Genomic DNA, 23,213 nt, shown 5'->3' on the forward strand with positions numbered 1-23,213 from the left:
TTGCACTCACGCGATTGTCTTTAATATGATGACACGAGGAAGAAACCTTGAGAGGAACCATACTTAAAAGGGAACCCATCTTCTTCTGGGTGATACTGCAGTGTGATATGCTTCCACAACTATTGAGTACTTATTATGCTCTTTCCTTTAAATCTGTGTCTGAAAAAAATCATCAGAAAAATCATCAGGCTCTTTTCTTCAAGACATGTGCCTTTTTGTACTTGTAACATGTAAGCACTGATATCCATCTTATTCATATCAATCCAGAAAAAGATTAAAAAATAAAAGCAAAACATTTTGTCCTTCACAGAATGTGGGAACAATACAGCAAGTTGGAGAACATCTAAAACCAACAGTCACCAAGTAATGCTTGAGATGAAAAGTACAATGGAGTGTGACAAATTATTGATACTTGTCTGTGTATATTTACATATAAATCCTTTTCCTTTGAACCTGTACATGTGTCAACAACCAAAGTTTCATGTTAGTTGATTGCAACATTGTTGTGGAAACAGACGCTCAACAGCAGGAAAAACAAGTTTTATATTAAGGTTTAAACTTGAATAGAAGGGAGATGATGCACCACCACTCCCGGTGAAAGAAATACTATTGAAGGACCACAGTCTCCAAACTGCTGTATTCTTCCAACTACAAACTGCACACCCTGAAATCTAACTATTTTCTCTGGAGATTTCAGTCATTGTGGTTGAGTAGGATAATAACATTTTGGAATAGAACAATAGGCATTTTACTTTAAATTACTAAACTGTGGAAAAGTAAGTGAATTTTTATAATCCCACTATGTGATATTTTTCCTTACCACTGTCATCTCTAGCTTGTTCATTAGGAATCTAGAGCTACATCTATAAACCTGCTTTGTGACAATGTCTTTTGTTAAAAGAGCTGTATAAATAAAACTGAATTGAACTGAGTAATCTGAATTGGGCACCCAGAAATTCAAGTTAATTATCTGTACAAGACAAGCCTGACAACTTTCCCAGAGTATGTGTTAATATCTTTTGAACTTCGCAAACTCCAAATATGACTCTTAACGTACATAGTGATAATTACTTGACTTGCTAAAGATTTACACCTGCTATGTGACTGCATATTCTGTACATTTTGTTCTGTTCTGAAAATAACCCACAAGTCAGATGAGTGTGAAAAGTCCAAGCTGTGAACACATCTCTGCTGAATAAACAAACACCTTCACCACAGGCCACTTTGCTTTAATTTACAAGAGTAGGATATTAAACCAAGGTTGAAAAACTTGTTCTAAAATCTTCTCTGACATCACACTTCATCTCAAAAGAACTCAGTCATCCATCCAGATTTTACACCAGCCATCATCCTGTGAGGTGAGATTTGAGATCAGCTGTGGCAGCAAAAGAGCTAGTTAAAAACAAACAGATGAAGTCTGTGATCCAGTTGTCAAGAAATATTTGGGGACAGGCACTATATAAAAAAAACAGTGACTCTTCAGCCCCTTGTACCATCCCCACTTCTCACACTCTGAAATCAACACTAATAATCATTACCATTAATATTCATGCACCTTTAACCACTAATATTGGACAAAGAGCGATGCTGTAGATTGCATCATAGCACTAAAACAGAAACCTCATTAAACATTTTATAATGTTCCACACTGAAAATAGAAATAAGAAAAAGAAATGACACCCTGTCCAAAAGGCTGATATTTTGGTGCGACAAATCCCAACAGGGAGAGTTTTAAATAATACTTACTTGGAAGCAATGGTAATATATTAAATACTACAACATTTCTAGTTAACTACTGCCTCATTCTGGTTAACTACTGCCTCATTCTGGTTAAGTGCTACCACATTCTGGTTAAGTGCTACCACATTCTGGTTAAGTGCTACCACATTCTGGGCAAATATTGCAGGATTCTGGATAAATACAACTGCATTCTGGTTAAATACTGATGCATTATGGTTAACTACTGCCATTTTGGCTAAATACTTACACATTCTGATACATTCTGGTTAAATACAGATAAATTCCAGTTAAACACTATGAAAAAAATATTTTTTGCCAGCTGTTAGTTCAGTTGTTAGCTCAGATTTTTTCTGTAGGATGGTTAAATAGGGGAGAGCGGGTGACAGAAACCCCCATCAGAAGGTGTCCCCTAATTCCCCCATTACCATCACAATCTTCCTTTTATAGACAGCACTGCCTGTTGGTAACCAATCTTCAAGTAATCTTCGTAATTAAGAAAACACACTCCTCTTATCTCATTAATTCCTTATTTGTTATCAGTAAAAATGACAACTTTGATCAATTGAACAGTGTGCATTCTCACTAAGACCTGAACTATCCATTCTATTAATAAGGATGGTAATTATTAAAACTAGAAGGTTAATGTTCATGGATGAACTTTGTTGTTAGCTGGAAAGAGCTAAAAGAGTTCAATACTAAAAGGTTAAAAGGCTACACATTTAGAATATTTAAAGATTAATATGTTAAAAATGTTGAAAAATGTTTAAAGGTTAAAACATGAAAGGTTAAAATGTTATAAAACATTAAAATGTTGCTATGATATTCCAGGTCGTTGCTAGGGTGTTGCTAGGTGGTTGCCATGCTGAACCAATTGTTTGCTAGAGTGTTACTTGGTGGTGGCAAGGCTAACTCAGTTGGTTGCTACAGTGTTGCTAAGTGGTTGCTATGCTAACCTAGCTGATTGCTAGGGTGCTGCTAGGTGACTGCTATGCTATGCTATGCCACTTGGATGCTATGGTGTTGCCTGATTCCCCATGCACTACATAATGATCAAGTTTTATGTCTGTAGCTGTAATGGTTTGTTCTGCATGACCTTCTGACTAATAATAAAGCACCCTTTGGAAGACTTATATATTTTATAATGTTAAAATGTTTGACATTATAGAGTGTAAAGGTTAAAAGGCTAAATGTATATAATATGTAAAGGTTAGAATATTCAAATTATTGAAACATTTAAAGGTTAAAACGATAAAATACTAAAAGCTGCTATGATATTCCCAATGATTGCTAGGGTGTTGTTAGGTGGCTGTTATGTGGTTCCAGGTAGTTGCTATGGTGTTTGTAGGAGGTTTTTGAAAGAGCCTACCAAACACGCTAAAAGAGTAAAATAATTTGTGAGAGAAGAAGCAAAAAAAAACCCAGATTCTAAATTCATTACATCAACCTATCAGTAGCTTCCAAAGAATTCAATAGAAAGAAGAATCATGGTTGCAGGTTAAGCCATTCAAATGTTATGAGCATTTATTACATTTTTATATTTTTGAGGGGATTTAGACAAAGCTTTTTGGAGTCATTTACTTATCTACAAAGACTGATAACAATCCATCCAACAATCCAACAATCCATTGCATTGCTGACATATGCTCTCACTTCCTGTTTGGCAACTTCACTGTCAAATTTGATATCAAAAATATCAGAAACACCTTTTGTTTGGATTTGTCTCCTGACGATCTGTTCCAAATTTCATGGTTAGTTGTCAAAATTTGTGGGAGAAGAAGCAAAAAACAATTTATGTTAAAATTAAAAAAACTTCCTGTTGAGCAGTTCAAAAGTGATGAGCATTTTCAAGAATTTGCAAATTATAGTGTCACCTAGAGGTGAATTTAGACAAAACTTCTTGGAGGCCATTAGGATGAGGTCCTTCAGTTATCTACAAAGAGTGGTCAAAATACATCACACAGTTGCTGAGATATGTCCTCACTTCCTGTTTGGTAGCTTTACCATCAAAATTGTTTGCGTTGTGGCTGAACTGTCTCGTACATCAAAAATCTAAGAAACTACTTTTTTTTCGGACTGGTCTCACAATGCTGCATGTCAAATTTGGGGTTGAAAAATAAAAAGCGTATGTGTTCTGTGGGCTGCCATTGACTGCCATGTGGAAGTAGTAGAAGAAGAAGAAGAAGAAGAAGACATACAACTACTATAGGGTGCCAAAGCACCTTCGGTGCTTGGCCCTCTAAAAAGAAGAAGAAAATGATTATGGACAAGAGTATGCTGGCTCTGTCAAGCCAACATAATTAATATTTAGTTATATAAAGAACATTTATAATGCTACTTATAATTTTTATTATTTATAATAATTTATATCACAGCATGATTGAATGCTCAAATCTTATTGGTCATAAAGTGTGCATTATATTTGTATAACAGCACAGCTCAGACAGTAGTTCCAGCTGTAACATGAATGATAGCTTTATATTTAATGCTCATTCTAATTCATTATTGTATAGTATATAGTAACAGCTCATACACAGGGACTTGTATGGCAGATACTCCACATGATCATGCATATGATAAAGTAAAACCTACAATTGTTGATATGGTGACATTTTTTGTAAGGAGACATCAATTTAACACTTGTGGAAGGATTCACAATCAGTCATGCATGTTTTTTGTGTGTTTGTGTGAGAGAGGGAGCAATCCAAACAAGAGATAGAATGAAAAAAGAAGGAGGCAAGTGAGGGAATGACTGTTTATCATGACTATAACCTAAGTGAAAACAGGAACAAACTTGTATCTCAGATGTTCCACAACATTAAATCTAAATATAAACTGTTAAAAAGTACAATGTTTCCATCACAGTATCCCAGAGAGTTGGATGCAATTATAAAAAACTCAAAATAAACAACAAAAAAAGGAACCAAAAACTAGAAAAATAAAACAAAGGACTAGCTTAAGGCAAGGCAAAGAAAAGAAAACTCAACATGAAAATGAAAAACTCACTCACAGTACAAACAGACCATGACATAATGCCAACAACGCAAATGGTACACAATGCTTGGCAACCAATGAGGGAAAAACACAGAACCTAAATAGGGACACTAATTAGAGGAACACAATCAAGTGTGCACAAATGAGGAAGGAAGTGGGACAGACAACAAAAAAAAAATTTCAAAAAATGTGAGTGAGGGTGCCCTCTGGTGGTCTGGGGGGAATTGTCCATGGTGGATGTGTCATTCATTAATAAAAGAAAAAATATAATTTGCTGGCAAATCACTGTGGTATAAGTGGAATAACATGCCAGATAATGCTGTTATACAAAGCTATACAAATAAAAATTGAATTGAATTGGTTGAATGTTTGAATCTGATGTGTGGGAGGGAAGGAGGACTTTTTGACAAAGCTTCATGCTCGCATTTATTTTTCACCGTGCTTTTCAGCGCGCTTTCAAAAACTCAACCAACTGAAAAGGGGCCATCACTAGCTTGCGGCCTGTTTGAGTTCAAGGTTCAAGTTCATGCTCTGTGTGTGTGCGCGTGTGTGTGTCTGGTTATGGCAGAGCCTGGAAACACACAGAATCATGCATAAGTAGCCATAACCGTAATAACGCACAGGTAAGAATCATCACACATTACCTGAGAGTTCCCCCACCTCCTTTCCATCCACAGCTGATGCTCGACCACGCTGCCACATACCCCCACCACCCAACTCAGGTCAGGGAACAATTCGGCCTACAGATGACTCCCCCAACCTCCCCCTCCACCACCTGGGACAAAACAGCCCCCTGCCCTCTGTCCGTGTCAGTCTGCAGAAAAAAAGGGAGAGAAAAGTCAGGAGAATGCAACCACAGGCCCCCATACAAAACCATTTTTACTTGGAAAAAAGGTCTCTCACATGGCTCCATCCACCACGCACATGGCTCCCTTTTTAGTGAGGTCGGTCAGTCGGCACATAAAATTAGGTACAAACCCCCAATTAGTCCAGATTCTATATTTCCATACTTCCACCCGTCCAACTGCACACTTCTTTGGATTTGCTGTGAGTTCCACCCGACTCAAGGATTACAGGACAGCTCTCAGATGTTGTAAATGCTGCTGCCAATCATTACTGTAAATAATTTTGTCAAGTAAATAAACAGCAGCATATGCATTGTGCAGTTGGCCTAGTCTGTTCATGAAATGTTAAAACATTTTTGGGGCTCTGGACAAACCAAATGGAAGGGTGACAAATTGGTGTAACCCAAACAGAGTGGAAAAAGCCATTTTTTTTTCTCAGGATTTTGGAGTCAAGGGATTCTGCCAGTACTCCTTAGTTAAATCCAGTGTTGAATAAAAGCAAGCTGTGCCTAACTGATCAAGCAGTTCATCAATGTGTGGCACTGGGTATGCATCAAATTTAGATAATGCAGTGACTTTTTTAAAATCTACACAAAAACAGACTGACCAGTCAGTCTTGGGCACCAAGACCACTGGGCTGCTCCAATCACTGTGGGACTCCCATGTCAAGCATAGCCTTGAGTTCATCCCAAACCATTTTTTTGTGTTCAGGTAAACAATAGGGGAGGCTGCTTATAACCACATCTGGAGAAGTCTCAATATGGTGCTCTGTGAGGTCTGTGTAGAGGCAAAAGCACATAGGAGATTTCCCCTTGCAACCTGTGCTCTCTGGGACAGTGAGAGGTGGTCTCCACAGGGGACCAGGGTGAATTTTAGATTTACCTCCAGTCCCAGCTCTTTTATCTCAGGAACCACCATCACCAGATCACATCACTCATTTACAACTTACATTTTATCTCATTTATACAACTGAGCAGTTGAAGTTTCCTCACTGGCCAAGCAGTAGCAGCACTGAAATTTGAACTTATGACCTTCCGATCAGGAGTCCAATAGCTTAACCACTAAGCTACCACTGCCCCCTGCCTAATGCTATAGTTTCAGGAGACTGAGGTGGTACATGAAGTGAATCACCTCTATCTATTTTCCTGACCTCATAGTCAGCTTCTCTGACTAACAGTGTGACCTCAAAGGGGGTCCTTCCCACTTTGCAAGTAATTTTATTTGGCTTGTCTTTAGCCATATTTTCAGTTGTGACTTAAATTGTGCAAAGGCGGGGCACTGTCTAATTTTAATTGGTAGCATTTTCCAAATGTTGGCAGATCTTATAGAGAAAGCTGAACAACAAAATTCTGTGGCTGTGTATTGCATGTCACAATTGTCTTATGTACTCTGAATGCAATGACACAAATTCTTTCAAGGGAGGTGTTGCAAGAGTGGTAGCAATTTTGTACATTAGGCAACAGGTGGTAAAATAAACTAAATTATCAAACGTAAAAAAGATAGTACTTTTTAATAATGTGACAGTTGATGTGTCTGGTGGAGGCTGATGAGGTACTTAACAAACTCACTAAATGGAGAAGTTTCCATGACAGCATTTGGTACCTCCTCCCAGGTTTTGGCACCAATGTATAACCCTGGTGAAAAGGTTCTCTCACTAGCTTGCAGCTTTTGCCCCATTCAAAATCAAGGTTCAAGTTCACGCTCTGCCCTTGTGTGTGTGTTTCCACTCATTTTCAGGTTATGGCAGACCCTGCAAGCACACAGAAACAAACATAACACATAAGGCACAGGTGAGAATCATCACATGCTACCTGCCAGTTCCCCCGTCTCCTCTCTATCTGCAGCTGGCGCTTGACCACACCCCCACTGCCAAAGTGTGCATTATCTTTGTACAACAGCATTGCATGGACATTGGTTCTGGCTGTAACATGAACTATAGGTTAACATAAATGAGCTCATTCGAATATATTATTTTTTCTATAGTAACATCTCATACACACAGATTTGTATGGTGGGCGGTCCACATAATCTCAGACTAATAATAGATTGTTTTGTTGTAAAACATATAATCATTAAAGTGGTGATTTTTTAGGAGTCCAGGAAAAAGTGCTTTGTAACCATCAACGTTTCTCAGCACAGGAAAGTCTTCTGGACAGGGGAGACACTTTCTGGTTTCTCAATAAAATGACAGGCTGCATTTGTGTGTGTGTGAGAGATAGAGAGAGAGAGAGAGAGAGAGAGAGAGAGAGAGAGCTCATCACACTCACATTAAAATATTATCTAACCATTTACTCATTGTGACATTATGACATGTCAAAAAAGTTTATCTCAATGCAACATGGGTGTGTCAGCAGAAGAATAGCAGGCAAAACAAGTTTTATGTTTTAGTTCAACACCTTCGCCACCACTCTCCGTGACAGAAATGATAATGGAAAATGTCTAGACTCCTGTATTCTCATTTGTAATGTTTGTAACATGTTTTCCAAGATTCAGCTTCCTGAACTTAATCATTTTATCCTTCAATAAAGATAATTGCAGTCACTACCGTGAAAAGCCATCTTGAAAGCTAAACGATATAGAGCTCACAGTTTGTCCGGCTTTCACTATACAACCTACAAATTCTTAATGTCAGTAGATGAAGGGCGGAATGTTCCACATATTTGTTCTGCTTCAAAGCACAAAACAAAAAGTGCAGTTGTGTAACCCTGAAAATTCATTATGGTTTTCATGATAAGATTTTGTTGAAGTTATCTACTGTTCGCTGAGACTTGAGTGCAAACTGTTCATGGGAATTAAAGGTAAAGTTATCAGAGCAATTGTAGTCCTAAGTCACTGTAGCTAAACTGTTCATATCAATTGCAGTCCAAAGCCATCTTCATGGTTTCTAAGTGGTACCATCCACAGTAATCTCATATAACTTTAGGCTGTCCATGTGGGCCATCCTCAGCAGGAGCGAGTGATTTCCAAGTGATGAGAAATCCAACCAGAAGTAGGGCATCAGGATGGATCAGGCAGGTCTGGAGCAGAAGGGGTCAGGATCACTGGTATCTCAGGAGAAGCATGTGTAGCTTGACAGAGAGAGAGATACAGAGAGAGAGACAGAGAGGGAGAGAGAGAAGGAGAGACTGTTCGGTATGCTTTTTGTCCCGTAATGATTAAGAACACTGTACTTTATGTGCAGAGTGCAGCAAGGAACTCAAGCAAGACTAGCTGTGACAGCATAACTAAAAGGGAGATCCAGAAGCTAACACAGACATGAGGGAGTCCTGGGACATAAAGGTTCAGCCACTCCACCTTCAACAAACCTGAGTGAATGTGTGAGAGTGGGGGGGCGACAGCATCCAAACATCCCAGTTCACCACAACACTCTATGCCTGTGAACTCTCCAGATCTGCTCCTTTACCTAAGAAAAAAAACTATTCACAAAAGTCTTGACTAAACAAATATGTTTTCAGCCTAGACTTAAACACTGAGACTGTGTCTGAGCCCCGAAAACTAGCTGTTCCATAACTGTGGGGCTTTGTAAGAGAAAGCTCTGCCCCCTGCTATAGCTTTCACTATTCAAGGTAACAACAAATAACCTTGATCAAAGTAGGCATGGCGGATCATAAAAGACCAAAAGTTCGCTCAGGTACTGTGGCGCGGGACCATTTAGTGCATTATAGGTCACTAGTAGTATTTTATAATCAATGTAAAATTTGAGTGGGAGCCAATGCAGTGTGGATAAGATAGGGGTGATGTGGTCATATCTTCTGGTTCTAGTAAGGACTCTCGCTGCTGCATTCTGGACTAACTGGAGCTTGTTTATGCTCCTACTGGAACATCCAGACAGAAATGCATTACAATAATCCAACCTAGAGGTAACAAAAGCATGAAATAGTTTTTCTGCATCGTGTAGTGACATTATATTTCTTATCTTAGCAATATTTCTTAGATGAAAAAGTTATCCTAGGTATATTATCTACATGAGCTTCAAATGAAAGACTGGAGTCAATAATCACACCAAGGTCTTTTACTGCTGCACCTGATGAAACAGAAAGACCACCCAGAGTTATTATGTAATCAGAATGCTTACTTCTAACTGCATGTGGTCCTAGTACAAGTACTTCTGTCTTGTCAGAATTAAGTAGAAGGAAGTTAATAAGCTTTCAGTGTTTAATGTCCTTTACACATTCAACTTTATTAAGCTGGTGTCTGTCATCCGGCTTTGCTGAAACATACAACTGTGTGTCATCAGTGTAACAGTGGAAGCTAATACCATGTTTACGGATAATTTTACACAGAGGTAGCATATATAAAGAAAAAAGCAGTGGACCTAAAAGAAAACCTTGTGGAACACCAAACTTTACCTTAGTATGCATAGAGAAGTCATCAGTTACATCTACAAACTAATAACAATCAGTGAAATAAGACCTTAACACCAACAACATTTTCCAGTCTATCGAGGAGAATAGCATGATCAATGGTATCAAAAGCTGCACTAAGGTCAAGCAGCACAAGCAAGGAGACACAACCCTGATCAGAGGCCAGTATTAGGTCATTTACCACTTTAACCAGCGCTGTCTCTGTGCTATGATGAGGCCTAAATCCTGACTGATACATTTCATGAATGTTATTCCTATGTAAGTATGAGCATAGCTGCTGTGCTACAACCTTTTCTAGGACCTTGGAGATAAAGAGGAGGTTTGATATTGGATGTTTGAGATTTAGGTACATAGCCAATGCTAATGGAAGAATTGATTATTTTTAGAAGAGGTTCTAAAACTTCTGGAATTATCTGTTTAAGGAAACACATATGTAAGGGATCTACAACGGGCCACCCATTCTATCCACAGTAGTTGAGTGCTTGAGAGGGGTTGCTCGTAGCAACATACTGCAAACACTTTTTCCAACTCTTGATTGACCCGCTCCACTTGACTGTTGGTCTGGGGATGGAACCACGAGGAAAGACTAATGGTGGGCCCAAGGGCTCAACAGAAGGACCTCCACACGTGCGAGACGAACTTTGGCAGCACGTCCTGATTTTGCCAAGTGGTTGCTGTTCTGAGACCAATATATTTTATGATGTTCCTGGGACAACAACTGCGTGAGCCAACAACGTTTATGATGTCATCACAGTGTGCCGTGCTGCTGCCGATTTCGCCAAAGTTTTAAAAAAAAAACAACAACAGCAAAACCCCTCTGTCAAGCACGCAAGTTACAAGGTAAGACCAACACGGTTTTCACATTTCCTTATTAATTTACAATAGTCTGCTACTATGGCTGATGATCATAAAATGCATATTTGTTTTTTAGATTAACATTTTTCCACCTTCGAATAACATTGGTGAGTTAAGTGTTGATACCAGTCAAAACTGATGAGCATTTGGCTCAAAATTAAACGGTCTGATAGGAACATTTAGATTTTAATATTATTTTTATAGTCTGCCTAGCTACAAACAAAAAAAAAACTACAGACTGAGACTAAATGGTCGCATTTTTCTGCCGCGATGCGAGACCCAGTGAGTGAGAAGCGTTTGAATTAGCTGATTTATTCTTTTACATGATGTTGTCTTCAGACCATCATATGAATATGCTGACCTCAATTCGTCACTGATTTATTCTGATACAATATAAGTCTTCACTTTTTCAACGTAACATAAGCTTGCTGAATAAAAGACTTAATAAAAAGTATTAAAAAAATAAAACACATACTGACCCCAAACTTTTGAACAATCGTGTATATTGTTACAAAGGATTTATATTTTGTATACATGCTGTTCTTTTTAACTTTTTATTCATCAAATATTCCTGAAAAAGTATCACAGTTTCAACAGAAATATTAAATTGCAATATTGATAATAAATCAGCATATTAGAATGATTTCTGAAGGATCATGTGACACTGAAGCATGGAGTAATGATGCTAAATGATAGTGTATATATACCATATTTACCAGACTTATAATATATCGTATTGTATGTATTTATATATGAATCTTGGAATTCTACTACATAGGTTTCTGTGAACAGCAGCCAGTTACATCATAATTCAGTTCTCAAAAGTCTCTCACATGTGAGATTGTAAACCTGTAAGGATAGATAAACAACACATCCATGGTTTAGTATTATAACAAAAATGTTGCCAAAAATGTTATTTCAGCCTATACTCTGAGGTGGGTCATTGTTTTACTTGTGTAAATAAAATCAGTAAATGTGTTTATTCTATCATCTGTTTCATATAGGCCGAAGTGGTTTCAGTATAAACAATCAAGAACATGGCAGATTCTCAGTACAGTAACTGCTCACACTAGGTTTGAGGTCAATGTTGAGGATTACCTGTATGACCTATAAATCAATTGCAGTTTATCATAACACTAAACAACATGATATTCCTTGTCCATTTTCACAGGAACATGAATTCAGAAGGAAAGCGGAGATGTTTCACTGCCAGTTTAAGAACCTAAAAGATGCCTGCAAGTACTTTAGGAACCACCGGGAGCCAATTGGTCATCTGTGGTCTAACTTCGGAAGATGCTATAAGCATGGAGACTCTGACACAAACAATCTAGTAGAATGGTAAATGGCACTTTCATGTATGTTCTCTTCACTGTTTATTAGTGGTCTAGCTGAAAGCTAGCATTGTGTCTTGAGTATTTTTTCATTTTCTCCTATTTTGGACTCATCTTTCTACTTCTCCCAATCGTCAGCTGTTTTCAGCTAAACCACAACTGTCAACAGAAAAAATACTTTTCAGTTAATGTAATTATTTGTTTGACTTTTGATTTGCTTGTTAATCTCAGTGAATCCTGACTAAATTAAACGAGTACATTCTAACTGTTTCAACCTGCTCCTCATGCAACCTCAATCTCTTTGCTTTTCTTTCCCTCTAGTTTCTTCCACCATATCAGAAACTGTAGATTGGATCACCTGATTGATGTGCTACTAAACAAGACTGACAAGTACTTCAACATAATACAGGATTTGCAGCCGGTTGGGAGAGTCTATAACCCTCTAGAATGCAAAATAGAAGAAATAAAGAAATCTGCTCAGAGGATGCTAGACAGTGGCTTCAACAGAAACATACATATACAATGTTCCATCTGAGAATAATCCACACATAGTTTACCGTGTACGCCCTGCAGAACAGTTGTGTAGCTGGTACAAGGGGACGTAAGTGTAAGCATCTCATTTTATTAAGTCTTCTCACTTGTGATGATGGTAAGACTTTTCCAGATATGAACACACAACTGCAAGCCCATGCCAACAACTTGATACAAAGGAATAAGTATACCATTTTCTGCAAAGCATAAAAAAATAGAAGTTGAAAGCTTATTTGGGAGAGCAGTATCAAAACCATGTATTGAGACAAATGTGTGTGACTGCTGTACTTTCTCATATCATAAGAAACTGCGATTGCTGTAGTGGCTTTGGGGCTGCAGTTGCCATGAGCACCTTCGTACTCAGGACTCACCTTCATAATCAGTGGACAGTGGATAGATTTTAACCAGCCGGACGTCTTGCGAAAACTGTGATGAATTTATTGCACAATTGCACTATTTGTCCTTATAGTACACAATAATAGAAGGGATTTATTTATAATTGCACTATCCGGTGTCACTCAGATGAGGATGGGTTCCCTTTTGAGCCTGGTACCTCTCAAGGTTTCTTCCTCATATCACCTCAGGGAGTTTTTCCTTGCCACCGTCGCCACTGGCTCGCTCATTAGGGATTAATTCACAGTGATAAATTCAAATATTTACAATATATTTTTTGGGAATCCATTTATTTCTGTAAAGCTGCTTTGTGACAATGTCCATTGTTAAAAGCGCTGTACAAATAAAATTGAATTGAATTGAATAGAAATACAAACCCTTATTAACATTCAGAACATGTTTGTGGACATGTTTTCTCCTTTGACCCTCCTCCTCAACTCACCTTCATCTACCTGGTAGCACTTTCCTTGAGCTGTTAACCTTCCTAAAACTTTGTACACTTTCCTTTCTTTTTCCTCCTCTCCCTCATCTTGCCTATGTCTTTCTTCATTGAGTTGCTCATGCTTCTCTTCCTCCTTGTCCTCCTCCTCCATCTCTTCCTCACTGCAACAGGCCATAGGTTTCCCTATGGCCTCCAACATGGCCATAACTATAACTGTTTCTAACACATAAATATAAACTGAACTGAACTTTGGCAGCAACTTTTTAAATCTGCAGCAGCACGGCACACTGTGATGACATCATAAACATTGTTGGCTCGCGCAGTTGTTGTCCCAGGAACATCATAAAATATATTGGTCTCAGGACAGCAACCACTTGGCAAAATCAGGACGTGCAACTTTGGCACCCGGTCAGAGACAATATCCATGGGTATTTTGTGTATCCAGAACACCTGGCTGACGATAAGTTTGGCGGCTTCACAGGCTGTGGGAAGTTTGGGGAGAGCAACAAAATGTGCAGACTTGGAAAAACAATCGTGTGTATGGTGGTGTTACCTTGGGAAGGTGGCAGGCCGGTGATAAAGTCCAGGGCTGTGTTTGACAGGCAGAGGGCAAAGGATGCTGGCAGGCAGGTGTTGTGAAGCCTTGCCTCGGAAACATTCTGAGCAGGAGCTGACGAAGTGCTACTTTAGCAGCTTCAAGGTGCGGCTGGACCCAGGATGGCAGGCGATACGGGAACTGTGCCCCCACTTCAGAACCTGAGAAAGCACAGAGTTAGGGACAAATAGGCAACCAATAGGGCCATTACCTGGGTCTGGCTGGGTATGCCAAGCTCTTTTGATGGCTGTCTTTATCTCCCAGGTGACAGCCCAAACCACACAGGAAGGAGGCCCAATGGTGTCAGGACTCGAGGGGGTTTCTTCAGGGGCAAACTGATGGGAGAGTGCATCGGGATTGGTATTCTTTGAGCTGGGGTGGTACATGATGGAAAAGTTAAACCGCCCAAAGAACAGGGCCCAGCATGCTTGATGGGAGTTAAGGCATTTGGTCATTTGTATATAAGCAAGGTTTTTATGATCAATTCAGACAATAAACAGATGCTCAGGCCCCGCGAGCCAGTGTCTCCTTTCCTCCAGGGCCATCTTCACTGCCAGCAACTCCTGATTCCCCATGTCATAATTGTGTTCGGCTGGGGGAAGACAGCAAGAGAAGGTGGCACAAGGGTGTAGTTGCTGATCTTGGGCTGCACATTGGGAGACGACAGCACCCACCCCCATGACCAAGACGTCCACCTCCACTATGAATTGCTGGGATGGATCAGGCTGAGTTACCACGAAGCCAAGGTGAATTTCCCCTTGAGGGTCTTGAAGGCCTGGTCAGCTTTGGGAGTCCAGACAAAAGGGTTGGAGGGTGAGGTTAACTTGGTGATAGTATTATATTACTATCAATTCAAGTGAAGTAGGTTTTTTTGTCATTCCTCTATATAGCTTCTATACATTGGAACAAATTAGGATTCTGTGCAGCTAAAAATTGTGACAATAACCATATAGCTAACAACAGCAATAGTAACTACATACAAGAATAATTACAGTTATTACTAGAAAGTATGGTCTGATTATTTACTGGATGTACTGTGTCTTTTGTTTAGTTAGTATTAGATAGTATTAAATGTTGTTATAGCATTGGCTTTATCCATAAGCCTAGAGGTGGGGAAGTCTACCATTTAGTGGCATTTCCAAACAGTCTCGCAATGATTAGGTAGGCTCCAGCTAAGGCAATGTCACAGTCAATTAGGTGGTCATTTTTGCTGTCTGGGATGCACTGAGAGGCATTCGAGTTCACACTACAAATATGATGTGGTCATATGCATCCCAAACCACCTCCGAATGTAGTATGTGTGATTGGATCACAATGCATCTTCAAGATGTATTGGATTCTGTTTACATCTGTACTTAGTGCTGTCCACTTACAGATAACCCAGTATGTATCTTAATGCCAAGTGTGAACTTGGGCTAAAGCTTGGGCTAAAGGAGCAATTACGACTTGTTTTTCAAGATTTGTAAAACCCATATTGTTAGATGTTTAAGCAGTTCTATTGCAGTAAAGGATTTTATTAAATTTCTGAAAGTAAAACAGCACAAAAGATGAAGTAGTTACTGCATAAACAACATAAACTGCAAATGCATCTTTATAGGTTAATTTATGTGCAAGCACAATGAGCTCAGTGTGTATCTCTTTTCTCTTTAGAGATGCCATTATTAAATGATTCCTTGCAACAACCCATGGACAACTTGGCATAGCAATGAATTACAAAATGGCTTAATTAGTGGTTAGCACTGTTGCCCTGCACCTCCGGGGTTGGAGGTTCAAATCCCACCTCTGCTCTGTGTGCGCAGAGTTTGCATGTGCTTTGGGGGTTTCCTCCAGGTACGCCAGTTTCCTCCCCGGTCCAAAGACATGCTTTGTAGGCTAATTGGCATTTCTAAATTGTCCGTAGTGTGTGAATGGGTGTGTGAGTGTGTGTGCGATAGTGCCCTGCGATGGGTTGGCACCCCATCCAGGGTGTCCCCTGCCTTGTGCCCCAAGTCCCCTGGGATAGGCTCCAGGCTCCCTGTGACCCTTTGTGGGATAAGCAGTAAAGAAAATGCTATGCTATACATATACAGTCAGGTCCGGAAGCATTTGGACAATGACAGGGTTTTTGTGATTTTGCCTTTATACACCACCACAATGGATTTGAAATAAAACAATCAAGATGTGATCAAAGTGTAGAATTTCAGCTTTATTTTAAGAGTTTCCACAAAAATATGGCATTTACCATTTAGGAATTACAGCCATTTTCAACAAAGTATCTCCATTTTCAGGGGCTCAAAGGTATTTGGACAAAGTGACATAATTGCAAATATAAGCATAATTTTAATACTTGGATGAAAATCCTTTGCAGTGAGTGACTGCCTGAAGTCTGGAGCCCATGTTCTCAAAACTCAAATTCTGAGTTTCCTCCCTGGAGATGCTTTGCCAGGCCTTCACTGCAGCCACCTTCAGTTGCTGCTTGTTTGTGGGTCTTTCTGCCTTCAGTCTTGTCTTCAGTAAGTGAAAAGCAGCTCTATTGGGTTGAGATCAGGCAACTGACTTGGCCATTGAAGAATATTCCATTTCTTTGCCTTCAAAAAGTCTTGAGCTGCTTTCGCAGGATGTTTAGGGTCATTATCCACCTGCAATGTCCTATCAGTTTTGTAGCATTTGGCTGAATGTGAGCAGAGAGTATAGCCCTAAACACCTCAGAATTCATCTTGCTACTTCTGTCAGCAGTCACATCATCAATAAACACCAGTGAGCCCATTCCATTGGCAGCCATACATGCCCATGCCATAACACTGCCTCCACCATGTTTGACACATGATGAGGTATACTTTGGCTCATGAGGTGTTCCTTTCTTTCACCATACTTTTCTCTTCCCATCATTCTGGTACAAGTTAATCTTGGTTTCATCAGTCCAAAGAATCTTATTAAAGACCATGGGAGGCTTTTTTAGATGTTTTCTGGCAAAGTCTAATCTGGCTTTCCTGTTCTTGAATGTTACCAGTGGTTTGCACCTTGTTGTAAACCCTCTGTATTTACATTCATGAAGGCGTCTCTTGATTGTAGATTTTGACAATGATACGCCTACCTTTTCCAGAGTATTCTTGACTTCTGTTGATGTTGTGAAGGGGTTTATCTTCACCAAGGAAAGGACTGTTTTGTAACTCTATGTTGTGTGAGGTGACGATGTTGTTTTATGTAGCACCAAGTGTTGTCTCGTTTCACTGTGTACTGCGTCAGCTATACATAGTTGAGATGACAATAAAAGCCTCTTGACTCTTGACTTGACTTGATTCTGCGATCATCCACTTTAGTTGTCTTCCGTGGTCTTCCAGGCCTTTCGATGTTGTTGAGCTCACCAGTGCTTTCTTTCTTTTTAAGAATGTACCCAACTGTTGATTTGGCCACACCTAAGGTTTTTGCTATCTCTCTCATAGATTTATGTTGTTTTTTCAGCCTAATGATGGCCTCCTTCACTTGCATTGAGATCTCCTTGGACTTCATATTGGTAGCTCCAGTCGAACAGCTGCCAAATGCCAACTCAATACCTGATATCAACTCCAGACCTTTTATCTGCTTCATTTGTCTTGCAGTAATGAGGGAATGGACTGCACCTGGTCAATTAACTTCTTGTCAGTCAATTGTCCAAATACCTTTGAGTCCCTGAAAATGAAAGACAAGACTGCAGGCAGAAAGACCCACAAACAATCAGCAACTGAAGGTGGCTGCAGTGAAGGCCTGGCAAAGCATCTCCAGGGAGGGAACTCAGAATTTGAGTTTTGAGAACATGGGCTCCAGACTTCAGGCAGTCATTGACTGCAAATGATTTTCATCCAAGTATTAAAATTATGGTTATATTTACAATTATGTCACTTTGTCCAAATACCTTTGAGCCCCTGAAAATGGAAGTACTTTGTTGAAAATAGCTGTAATTCCTAAATGGTAAATGCCATATTTTTGTGGAACATCTTAAAATAAAGCTGAAAGTCTACACTTCAATGACATCTTGATTGTTTTATTTCAAATCCATTGTGATGGTGCATAAAGGCAAAATCACAAAAACTCTGTAAAAATCCTGGTCCAAATCCAAAATTTTCAAGAGCATAAAGCATGTATGGCCACTCAATTTGGTCAAATGCATGTTGAGCATCAAGAGAGATGACAACTGCTGTCACATACTTGGCATAAAGGATGTTGAATAATCGTCAAAGATTGGAGAAGATGTGTCTTCACTTTACTTTTGTTCTTCACTTTACTTTTGTTTGTGTAAAGCTGCTTTGAGACAATGACCTTTGTAAAAAAGCGCTATACAAATAAAAATGAATTTAAATTGAATTGTCTACCTGGCATGAAACCTGACTGGTCAGGATGTATGATTGTGACTATATGATCTTTCAATCTGTTATTTTGCTAAGCAGCTTAGTCTCTATAGGGATTAGTGAAATAGGTCTATGAGATGAAATTAATACTGTAAAGCTTCCCACCCAGGTTTTGGGATCAAAACAATGTTGGCTCCATACATTGTTGGGGAAGCACATTGGCTTCTTTTGAATGCCTAAACATGCAAAGTATTGGAGAGAGTATTTTGTTGTACTTTTTAATTAAATTCTATACTAAATCCATATAACCCTGAAGCCTTGTTATTTGGGAAAGAATAAATAGCTGCACAGACCTCTTCCAGGTTTACACTGGCTCTTATATTGTGAATTATAAATCTCTGCATAGAATTCAGCAAATTATTGATTTATTGCTTTGCTGTCTGACAGAGTAGAGACTTTACTTGATTTAATGCAATGTACTGTAGGGTTTGCATGGATTGGGTTTTCCTCAGCTGCCAGGCTAATGGAAGGTATTGACAGAAGCTAGCATTCTGTAGCAAAGAGGTGTCCAGGCACCATACATTTTCTCCTCTGACAGTGACTAGGTTAAGATCCAAGGAGTGGGGTGAATGATCTGATATTATAATATTATGGTATTGGGAAGTAGATTTTGGGAATTAGTTATGCATCTAGGAGGAAATAATCAATCCTGCAATGGGATTTGTGAACAGGGGAGAAAAATGAGTAGTACCTGTCCAATGGGTGCAGTAATCTCCATAAATCTACCAAGTTTAAGCATTCCATATATTTATTGATTATTGTTCATAATTTGGGTGTATGGAGCCGACTTGGTTGCTGTAGAACCCAGCTGGGTGAGGGTGCGGAGGAAGACTCGGGAGGCAAACCAGAAAAGGGTCCATCACACACACACACACACACATACAGACATACATACATACATAATTAACAGCTCTGAATGTCTACTCTTGGTTTGAACCCTGGGTTTCGCTTGTGAAGACTGCATTTGTAGTTAAGAAAAAAAAAGTAAAAGTGTGAAAAACTGTACCCTATATATGTATATATTTATGCATACACATGCACACACACACCAATCAGCCATAACATTAAAACCACACTGCACTTTGCACTTTGTATTGTTACTACACGTAACACACTGCATATTTTGTACATCCATTTTTGCACATTCTCTGCGTATTTTGTACTTCCCTTCTGCACACTCCTGTTTCATATTTCTTATTTCTTATCTTATTTATTACTAGTTCTTATTCATTTCAGATTTTTAAATTTTAACTTTAGACTGTGCATTAAATACTAAATTAAAGAGGAGTAGGCCAGGTTTCCATTTCACTGCAAGTTATACACTGTATATAATTGTGTATGTGACAAATAAAAATCTTGAATCTTGAAAATCTTGAATCTAACCAGAGCTGTCTCTGTGCTATGATGAGGCCTAAATCCTGACTAATACATTTCATGAAAGCATCTTGTCAAAGTTACTCAGATCCTTACGCTTGCACTGCTTCCAACACATCAACTTCGAGAACTCACTGTTCACTTGCCACCCAATATATCACACTCCTTGACAGGTATAACAGGTGTGACAAGATAAACAATGTTAATCACTTCACCTGTCAGTGGTTTTATTGTTATGGCTGATTGGTGTATAATAGATATTCTGAGTAGATAAACCTTACTCACACATACATGGTTGCAGCCTTACATTTTAGGACATACAGGTCTTCTTTAGGGAAAAAATATGTGGTTCAGTACTCATTATACCACAGTATGTTAATGTGTGTGAGATGGAGAATTATCACTGTGTGAATGTCTGTAAGTGTGTGTAAGACAGAAAGAGTATCAACATGTGGACCCACCCTGAGCAACATGTGGTGGTTACTGCATTTATAAGATACTTTTTGTGTTTGTGTTTTTGTGTGTATGACTCAAACAGGCAGATATATTTTGGATGTCTGAAAAAGGTGTATCTTTAGCTGAATCTACAAACCAAACATTGGGTCATGAAACACGCTAACAACATTCCAGTACTGGTGAATCATTTTTCAGGTAAGATGGAATCATTTGACCTTTGTATTGGAAACATGATCTGTAAAATAATAATGCAGTACAATGATCAAGACATTTTTGGGTGTAGCAAAGGGATTTAGCACTAATACATCAACAAGCTGCAGAGTGTTCTTTTTAATTTTCACATTTCACATACAATTTTATTATTTTTATTTTATATCACCAGTTGGTTTAACACACATCTCCTGGTCTTTCTTGTTACAGGAGTTCATTCTTACCATTCGCAATAACACTGTACAACAGCTCACCTGTGTGTGACAGATGATAACACTTTCACATTACACTACTACAAGAAATCTATCATTTAGAAAACTGTCATTATATTCTACATTCTCAAGGTTCTTCATATTCATCATTCACTGCCAGTTTTCACAAGTGTGCTTATGTAAATACAGATGTAAATCTGGTTAAATCTACAACTGTGTTCCATATCTGCACTACTACATTTAATTTAACTTATTGTATTTTATATTTTATATTTTGTGTGTGTACTGCTGCATGCTGCTGTAACACAAGAATTTCCCTCATAGGATTAATAAAGTATATCTATCTATCTATCTATCTATCTAGTCCCTTCCCTGATTTTGTTGCCAATTATGCATATTATCATATTATTTAGCATTTGTACTCCAAAATTGATGTGAAACAATCTTCTTTCAAAACAATTATTAACTTAGTTGGCTTGCTGAAAGCAGGTAATATTTAAAATAGGTGAATTTAGGAAGCCTTTGCAGCAAAGAACAGCATGCAATAGTATTGTTATAGAATAACAATGATTAAAGTGAATTAAAGCATAATAGTAATATTATGAATAAATAAACTCACCTAATAAATAAGCCCAGCAATGCCTGTACTTCCTGAGAAGGCTAAAGAAATTTGGCATGTCAAACAAAATTCTTTGCAACTTCTACAGGGGTACCATAAAGCACATTCTCACCAGCAATATCACAGTCTGGTTCTCTTTGGATGCTCTTCTCAGGACCACAAGACTCTTTGTAAAAGTGGTTAGAACTGCTCAAACCATCACAGTAGCAGCCTACTCATCACTGGAGAACATTTAGGGCACAAGGGTCACCAGGAGAGCAAACAATATAATTATGGATAGAACCCACCCCCAGCACAGCCTGTTTACATTCCAACTATCAGGTAGACGCGACAGGAGTGTAAAGTCAGTTTTATCAGAAGCAATGCAGAGTAAGTATTTCAGTGTTCAGTGTAACTGTCTGTTTTACTGCATATATGATGCTTGATGCTTGATTGAAATTTCCACCCTCTGCCCTGATCTTATACAATTTTTGATTGGGAGACAACAAATCTTCTGCCTTTACATTCAACTGTATCTTGATGAGGGTCAGGGATGTTGTATTCTCATAAAATGCAGTAATGACTATACTAAATCATAAAGGTAACATTTAAAGGAACAAATATTAGTGGTTAATTATTGGTGACCAGTTAGGTGAAAATGTCTAGAAAATCATGTATTGTGATTGTTAGAAAGATAAAGTATTTAGCATTAATTAATTACTTAAATTAATCTTTTATTAATGTGTAACTGAGCATATTATACCTGTAGTGTGAATTTTTATAACTGTGGGTTTTAATTTAATATTACATGGTTTAACTCAAATGATCGAAGTATCTTCAGGCAAATTATGTCAGAAGATGTAATGAGTGCCAGAGAGAGAAAAAAGACAATCAATAAATTTTAAATAATTAGTGTCAGTATATTAAATAATGAAATACTATATTTGTAACAGTATGGCTACGGCTATGGCTAGTGCTTAGTGTATACACAATACAAGCAACAACAAGCACAGATCCAACAGCAGCAGAAACAACTGCGTCTTCACTGAGAACTGCTCCAACAAGTGCAATTCAGAAAAACACAAATACAGAGGAAATGAGCTCAGGTACACATGTACTATCAACTATAACATCAACAACAGAATTTAACACTGCCACTGTATACACAACTCAAGGTACAATAACCACATCATCAAAGACACCAGAAACAACTGCATCTACAATGACCTCAGCTCCAACAAAAACAATTCAGGAAATAACAAGGATATTGGAAACAATAAAAACTACAACTGTACCATCAACTCCAACACCAACAAGAGAACTAACCACTACCACTGTATACACAACACAAGGTACAACAACCACAGCACCAACACCAGCAGAAACAACTGCGTCTACACTGACCACAGCTCCAACAAGTAGAATTCAGAAAACAACAGCGACAGTGGAAACGATCACAGCTACAATTGTACCATCAAATCTAACACTAACAAAAGAAGTGACAACTACCACTGCATACACAATACAAGGTACAACAACCACAGCACCAACAACCACCACCAGCAGCGTACCCACAACACAGGCTACAACAACCACTGAACCAACAACAAAAGAATTAACTGTGTCTACAACTACTCAAGCTCAAAGCAGTCCAAATAAAGCATCAACAACTACAGTGGAAACTCCACTATCTACACAACCAACTGACCTCTAAGACTGTGTTCAAAACAGAACTGGTAACAAGTACCGTACCAACAAGACCAGGAACAACTGCTTCTAGTATTACTCCAGCTCCAAACACTAACATTGAGGAGCTAACAACTATAGAGAAAAGTCCAATAAACACATCTACAATTGTACCCTCAACTAAAAGAGCAACAGAAGTGATCACTAACACTGTGTCCACTACACA

Source organism: Pangasianodon hypophthalmus, chromosome 3 (assembly GCF_027358585.1).
Source record: "Pangasianodon hypophthalmus isolate fPanHyp1 chromosome 3, fPanHyp1.pri, whole genome shotgun sequence".
Lineage (NCBI taxonomy): Eukaryota > Metazoa > Chordata > Actinopteri > Siluriformes > Pangasiidae > Pangasianodon > Pangasianodon hypophthalmus.